Below are 8,457 nucleotides of genomic sequence, written 5' to 3'. Positions count from 1 at the left end.
TGGGGTTGTTAACCAATGTCATAAAACAGCATGTGTGTTACTGTTACATGAGAAACTATCTGTTCTGTAAGCCTTCACCTGAAGTACAATAAAATATTAAAAAAAAAAAATAGATTGATGTTAAGGAGCCTGGATGGTGCAAGCGGTTTGCAATTGGCTGCTAACCAAAAGCTTTGTGATTCAAAACCACCCAGTGGCTCCACGGAAGAAAAGGCCTGGCAATATGCTTCTGTAAAGATTATAGCCAAGAAAACCCTTCGGAGCAATTCTGTTCTGTAACCCGTGGAGTTGCCATGAGTCAGGGGCCAACTCAATGGCAGCTAACAATAACAACAACAGATTGATGTTACAACCAAAGTCTACCATAACCTCTATGCTTTGAGGCCTGCCAAAGATTATATTTACCAACGTTGGTCTAAAGCAGGTATTACAAACTGGCTATTTGCAAACCAAATCCAGGACAGATGTGTATTGTTCTGCCTACAGAGGGATTTTTCCCCCCTTTCTTTATCTTTTTTTTTTTTCAGAAGCATGACTTTTTAGAATTATTATTATTGAGAGAAATTCCATCTAAATATAATAAAAAAAGAAATACAAGCAGAAAAGATTTTTGTTTCTTTTTATATAGTTATATCACAGGTGATTCTCATATGTGTTCCTGAATTTTCAGAAGTAATCCTGAGATTCCCTGAGGCTTTGCAATGTTAAGTTGTACTAAATTCTAGCTGTCAGATCCTTTATCTTTATTTTAAAACTTTAAAAAATTGAAGTATAAGACAGTTCTTAAATATGCACAAATTAGGGGTATATGGCTCAATGCATTCATGGCTTATGGGTTACACAATGTAACCACACCTGTGTAACCCTACCTAGGAGTTTAAATTTATGATCTTTGAACGTGATTTGGGCTTAGTGAATCATACCTAATGAACAGGTTGGCAGAAGTATGATGTGTTATCGCTGAAATTAGATTATAAAAGGCATTATAACTTTTTCCTTTCTCATTGGGGCCATTTGCTGTAGGGGAAACCAGCTGTCATGTCATGAGAACACTCAAGCAGTCCTAGGAGGAGGTCCACATGGCCAGGAACTAAGTCCTTCTGCCAATACTCACATGAATGAGCCATCTTGGAAGCAACTTTCCCAGTTGTAGTCAAGTCTTTAGAAGAGTTGACATCTTGACTGTAACTTCACGTGGATATCCAGTTGTCTCAGCACCATTTGTTGAAGATGCTATTCTTTGCCCTTTTAATGGTCTTGCCATCTGTCTTAGGCTGGGTTCTCTAGAGAAGCAAAACCAGTAAAGTGTGTAAGTATATATATAGAGAGATCTATATCAAGGAAATGGCTATGCAGTTGTTGAGGCTGGAGCGTCTCAAGTCTGTGGGTCAGGATAAAGGCTTCTCCTGATTCACATAGCCACAGGGGCTGGTGAACCCAAGATCAGCAGGTCGGAGAGCAGGGTTCTTGCTCACAGGTTGTAAAGATTGAAGAATCCCAAGACCCACAGGCAAGACCAAAGGTAAGCTGCTAGCTCAGGGCCCAAGAGCAGGAGGTCAGAAGAACAGGAGCCAGCTTCAGGATCCAGAGCCAACAAAAGCCCATGAGCCTTGCCAGAATGTCCATTTACATTTGATGCAGGCCACACATCCAAGGAAACTCCCTTTCAACTGATTGGCTACTCGTGGCAGATCCCATCATGGAGGTGATGACATTATATCAAATCTCATCATGGAAGTGATCACAACATCATGCGATTGTCAGACCACTGAGAATCATGTCCCAGCCAAATTGACATACAACCTTAACCATCACAGCACCCTTGTCAAAAATGAGTTGACCGTAGTTGTATGGGTTTATTTCTGGATTCTCAATTCTATTACATGCATCTATATGTCTATTCTTATGCCTGTACCACACTGTCCTGATTACTGTAGCTTTCTAGTAAGTTTTGAAATCAGGAAGTGTGAGTCCTCCAACTTTGCTTTTCTTTTTCAAGATTGTTTTGGCTATTTGAAGCCCACTGCAATTTAAGGTTGGACCTTCCATTTCTGCAAAAAACAAACAAACAAAAAACAGCAATTGGGATTTTGCTAAGGATTACATTGAATCTGTAGATGACTTTGGGGAGTAATGCCATTTTGTTATTGTTATGTGCTGTTGAGTCAGCTCCGACTCATAGCAACCTTGTATATAATAGAATAAAATGTTGCCCAGTCCTCTGCCATCCTCACAATACTAAGTATGTTTGAGGCCATAGTTGCAACCACTGCATCAGTCCCTCTCACTGACAGTCTTCTCTTTTTTGCTGACCCTCTACTTTACCTTCTTCAGGGATTGGTCCCTCCTGATAACATGTCCAAAGGAAGTAAGATGAAGTCTGGCCATCCTCACCTCTAAGAAGCATTCTGGCTGTACTTCCTCCAAGGCAGATTTGTTTGTTCTTCTGGCAGTCCATGGTATATTCAATATTCTTTGCCAACACCACAGTTTGAAGGTGTCAATTCTTCGGTCTTCCTTTTTCATTATCCAGCTTTCACATGTATATAAGGTGATTGAAAACACCATAGCTTGGGTCAGGCACACCTTAGTCATCACAGTGACATCCTCGCTTTTTAGAACCTTTAAGAGGTATTTTGCAGAAGATTTACCCAGTGCAATACATCATTTGATTTCTTGACTGCTGCTTCCATAGGCATTGATTGTTGATACAAGTAAAATGAAATCCTTGATAACTTTAGTATTTTTTCCATTTATCATGATGTTGCTTATTGGTCTAGTTGTGAGGATTTTCCTTTTCTTTATGTTGAGGTATAATCCATACTGAAGGCCGTAGTCTTTGATCTTCATCAGTAAGTGCTTCAAGTCCTCTTTATTTTCAGCAAGCAAGGTTGTGTCATCTGCATATTGCAAGTTGTTCATGAGTCTTCCTCCAATCCTGATGCTGCGTTCTGCTTCACATAGTCCAGTTTCTCGGATTATTTACTCAGCATACAGATTGAATAAGTAAGGTGAAAGGATATAACGCCGCCGCACACCTTTCACTATTTGAAACCATGCAGTATCCCCTGCAGCACTGTCGTACTGTGGTGACTTGCGTGTTGCTGTGATACTGGAAGCTTTGCAACCAGTATTTCAAATACCAGCAGGGTCACCCTTGGTGGACAGGTTTCACTGGAGCTTCTAGACTAAGACAAGCTAGGAAGAAGGACCTTGCAGTCTACTTCTGAAAAAATTGGCCAGTGCAAAAGGGTCAGCCAAAAGGAGGAAGACCCACAATGAGATGGATTGACACAGTGGCTGTAACAATGGGCTCAAGCATAACAACGATTGTGAGGCTGGCACATGACCAGGTAGTGTTTCCATTCTGTTGTACACAGGATCGCTATGAGTTGGAACCAACTCAACAACACGAACAACAACAACAGCAACAGTATCCCCTTGTTCTGTTTGAACAACTGCCTCTTGATCCATATATAGGCCCCTCATAAGCTGAGCACAATTAAGTGTTCTGGAATTCCCATTCTTCATAACGTTATCTGTAATTTGTTATGATCCACACAGTTGAATACCTTTGCATAGTGAATAAACCACAGATAAACATCGTTCCAGTATTCTCTGCTCTCAGCCAAGATCCACCTGACTTCAGCAATGATTTACCTTATTCCACGTCCTCTTTTGTATCTGGCTTGAATTTCTGGCAGTTCCCTGTTGATGTACAGCTGCAGCCTCTTTTTTTATTATCTTCAGCAAAATTTTCCTTGCATGTGATGTTAATGATATTATTGTTCAGTAATTTCCACATTCTGTTGGATCATCTTTCTTTGGAATGGGCACGAATATGAATTTCTTCCAGTCATTTGGGTTGGTGGCTCTCTTCCAAATGTAGCCCTTGCAGCATTGCATCTATTTGTTGAAGCATCTCGATTGGTATTTCATCAATTCCTGGAGCCTTGTTTTTTGCCAAAGCCTTTAGCACAGCTTGAATTTCTTCCCTCAGTACTGTCGGTTCTTAATGATATGCTACCTCTTGAAATAGTTGAGCATTGACCAGTTCTTTTTGATAGAGTGATTGTGTATTCTCTCTATCTTCCTTTGATGCTTTCTGCGTCATTCAATTTTTTGCCCTTAGGATCCTTGAATATTATAACTCGATACTTGAATATTTTTCTTCAGTTCTTTTAGCTTGAGCAATAACAAGTGTGTTCTTTCCTATTGGTTTTCTGACTAAGTTTTTGCGTATTTCCTTACAATAGTTTACCTTGTCTTCTTCAGCCGCCCTTTGAAATCTTCTATTCACCTCTTTTACTTTATCATTTTTTCCATTCACTAGCTACTCTGAGCTCAAGAGCAAGTTTCTTCTGACATCCACTTTGGTCTTTTCTTTCTTTCTTATATTTTTAATGACCTTTTACTTTTTTCATGTATGATGTCCTTGATGTCATCCCACAACTCTTCTGGTCTTCGGTCATTAGTGTTCAGTGCATCAAATCTATTCTTGAGATGATCTCTAAATTCAGGCAGGATATGTTCAAAGTTGTAATTTACCTCTCATGGACTTGCTTTAATTTTTTTCAACTTCAATTCGAACTTGCATGTGAGCAATTGATAGTCTGTTCCGCAGTTGGTCCCTGGCCTTGTGCTGACTGATGATGTTGAGCTTCTCTATCATCTCTTTCCTCAGATGTAGTTAATTTGATTCATGTACATTCTATCTGGCAAGGTCCAGGTGTGCAGTCATCATTTGTGTTGTTGATAAAAGGTATTTCCGATGAATATTTGTGGAATGTTCATGGGTCTTGCAGAATTTTATCATGAAATCTCTGGCATTGTTTCTATCAACAAAGCCATATTTTCCAGTACTGATCTTTCTTCTCTGTTTCCAACTTTTGCATTCTAATTACCAATAATTATTAATGCATCTTGATTGCCTGTTCAATCAATTTCAGACTGCAGAACTTGGTAAAAATCTTCAATTTCTTCATTTTTGACCTTAGTGGTTGGTGCATAAATTTGAATAATAGTCATATTAACTGGCCTTCCTTGTAGGCGTATGGATATTATCCATCACTGACAGTGTTGTACTTCAGGATAAATCTTGAAATGTTGTTGTTGACAATGAATGCAGTGCTATTCCTTTTCAATTTGTCATTCCCAGTGTAGTAGACTGTATGATTGTCTGATTCATAATGGCAAATACCAGTCCATTTCAGCTCAGTAGTGCCTAGGATATCAATCTTCAAGCATTCCATAAACAATATTAAGTCTTTCAAGCTTTGATCAAGACTGTTTATTTAGGTCTTCTTTAATTTTTTTTCAACAGTGTTTTGTAATTTTCATTGTACAAGTCTTTCACCACCTTGGTTAAATTTATTCCTAAGTATTTTATTCTTCATTATGCTATTGTAAATGGAATTTTTTCTCAATTTCCTTTTCAGGTTGTTCTGTGCTAGTATATAGAAATACAATTGATTTTTGTATGCTGATCTCATAACCTGCAACTCTGCTAAATTTGTTTATTAAATCTAATAGATGTGTGTGTGTGTGTGTGTGTATTTGCATCATTGGGTGTTGCAGCTCCTCACACGGGGCACCATCTGTCGCAGCGGTGACGGTTGTCGGGGCAGCGGAGACAGTAACCAATGCCACAACTCTTACAGAGAAGTGGGGCCAGGAGGGTCACTCTGAGGAGTCAAACCTCAGCTTCAGTCCCAGGAGTTTATTTTATAGTCAATACAGCAAACAGTGAAGCAAATAACAGAACAAAAGGCAAGGGAGGAGGAATTCAGGTAAACAAGCCAATCAGTACTGGGTTTGGAAAAACAAGTCTTGACAAGTCTCAACATGTTGGGGACAAGTCTCAACATGTTGTGCAGCATAGAGGCCTTTATACATCCATATTTTAATGGCACAATTGGGGAATAGAGATAGTTTTATTTCTTTCCAATTTAGATGCTGCTTATTTCTTTTTCTTGCCTAATTGCGCTGGCTAGAACTTCTAGTACAATGTTTAATAGAAGTGGCAAAAGTGGGCACCCTTTTCTTGTTCTTTATCTTAAGGGGAAAACTTTCAGTCTTTCACAATTAAGTATGATGTTAGCTGTGGGCTTTTCATGAATGTCCTTTGTTGAGAAACTTCCCTTGTATACCTAGGGTTTTTAAATGGTTTTATCATAAAAACATGTTGGATTTTGTCAAATGCTTTTTCTGCATCACTTGAGATTATCATGTGGGGTTGTTATTCTATTAAAGTGGTGTATTACATTCATTTTTTTTTTTCTTTATTTTGAACCACCCTTGCATTCCTGAGATAAATCCCACTTGGCCATGGTGTATAATACTTTTAATATGCTGCAGAATTTGATTTCTAAATTGTTAAGGATTTTTGCATCTATATTTATAAGGATTATTAGTCTATAGTTTTTTTTCCTTGTGATGTCTTTGCCTAGCTTTGATAACAGGGTAATACTAGCCTTATAAAGTGAGTTAGGAAATATGCTTTTCTCTTCTATTTTTTGGAAGAGTTTGAGAAGCATTAGTGTTAATTTGTCTTTAAATGTTTGGTAGAATGCACCAGTGAAGTTATCTGGTCCTGGGCTTTCCTTTGTTGGGAGATTTTTTTTTCTTTTTTTAATTTTTAATTTTGGTGAAATTACACAGCATTTTCAACAATTTCTACATGTACAATTCAGTGACATTGTTTACATTCTTCAAGTTGTGCTACCATTCTGTCTATCCTTTTCCACATTATTCCACCACCACTATCTTAAACTCACTGTCTCCTAAGTTTCCCATCCAATCTTTCAAGTTGCTATTGTCAGTTTGATCTCACATAAATAATTCTTTAAAAGAGCACAATGCTCAAAGCAGACATAATTTACTAATTAAAATAAGCTTTTTGTTTTGTTTTGTTTTGTTCAAAGAACACTTCAGGGGATAGTTTTGGTTGAAGATTTAAACTTTAAAGATTATCTCAGGGTAATAGTTCAGGGGCTCATCCAGCCTTAATGTCTCCAGAAAATCTGGATTCCATTGAAAATTTGAAGTTCTGTTCTGCATTTTTCTCCTTTTGATCAGGATTTCTCTATAGAATCTTTGATCAAAAATGTTCAAACGCTAGAGGCCTTAATACATGGCATAAACAGGGTAAAAACTATAACTAACAATACACAAACACCAGAAGATAAGCTAGATAACTGGGATCTTCTAAAAATCAAACACTTATGCTCATCAAAAGACTTCACCAAAAGAGTAAAAAGAGAACCTATAGACTGGGAAAAACATTTTGGCTATGATAAATTGGCAAAGGTCTAATCTTTAAAATCCATAGGGAAATCGAACACCTCTATGACAAAAAGACAAATAATCCAATAAAAAAATAGGCAAAGGATATGAACAGACACTTCACCAAAGAAAGCATTCAAGTGGCTAACAGATACACGAGGAAATGTTCACAATCACTAGCCACTAGAGAAATGCAAATCAAAACTAAAATGAGATACCATCTCACCCAGACATTACTGGCACAAATCAAAAAAAAAAAAAACAGAAAATGACAAATGTTGGAGAGGCTGTGGGGAGATTGGAACTCTTATGCACTGCTGGTGGGAAGGCAAATGGTACAACCATTTTGGAAAATGATATGGTGCTTCCTTAAAAAGCTAGAAATAGAAATACCATAAGATCCAGCAATCCCACCCCTAGGAATATATCCTAGAGAAGTAAGAGCCGTCACATGAATAGACATATGCACACTCATGTTCATTGCAGCATTATTCACAAGGACAAAAAGATGGAAACAACCTAAGTGCCCATCAACAGATAAATGGATAAACAAACTATGGTACATACACACAATGGAATATTACTCAAGGATAAAGAACAACGATGAATCTGTGAAACATCTCACAACATAGATGAATCTGGAGGGCATTATGCTAAGTGAAATAAGCCAATCACAAAAGGACAAGTATTGTATGAGGCCACTACGATAAAAACTTATGAAAAGGTTTACACACAGAAAGCAATAGTCTTTGATGATTATGGGGGAGCAGTGGGGAGGGAAAAACACTAACTAGACAATAGATAAGTGGTAACTTTGGTGAAGGGTAAGATAGTACAAAATACTGAGGAAGTCAGCACAGCTTGACCAAGGCAAGGTCATGGAAGCTTCACAGACACATCCAAACTCCCTGAGGGACCAAATTACTGGGCTGAGAGCTGGGGACCATGGTCTTGGAGGACATCTAGCTCAAGTGGCATAACATAGTTTATAAAGAAAATGTTCTACATCCTACTTTGAAGAGTAACATCTGGGGTCTTAAAAACTTATGAGCGGCCATCTAAGATACTCCACTGGTCCCACCCCATCTGGAGCAAGGGAGAATGAAGGAAACCAAAGACACAAGGAAATGATTAGTCCAAAGGACTAATGGATCACAACTACCACAGCCTTCA

Source organism: Trichechus manatus, unplaced genomic scaffold, assembly GCF_000243295.1.
Source record: "Trichechus manatus latirostris isolate Lorelei unplaced genomic scaffold, TriManLat1.0 scaffold00026, whole genome shotgun sequence".
In the NCBI taxonomy this organism is placed as follows: Eukaryota; Metazoa; Chordata; class Mammalia; order Sirenia; family Trichechidae; genus Trichechus; species Trichechus manatus.
The sequence above is the reverse complement of the archived record's forward strand: the minus strand, read 5'-3'. Positions refer to the sequence as shown.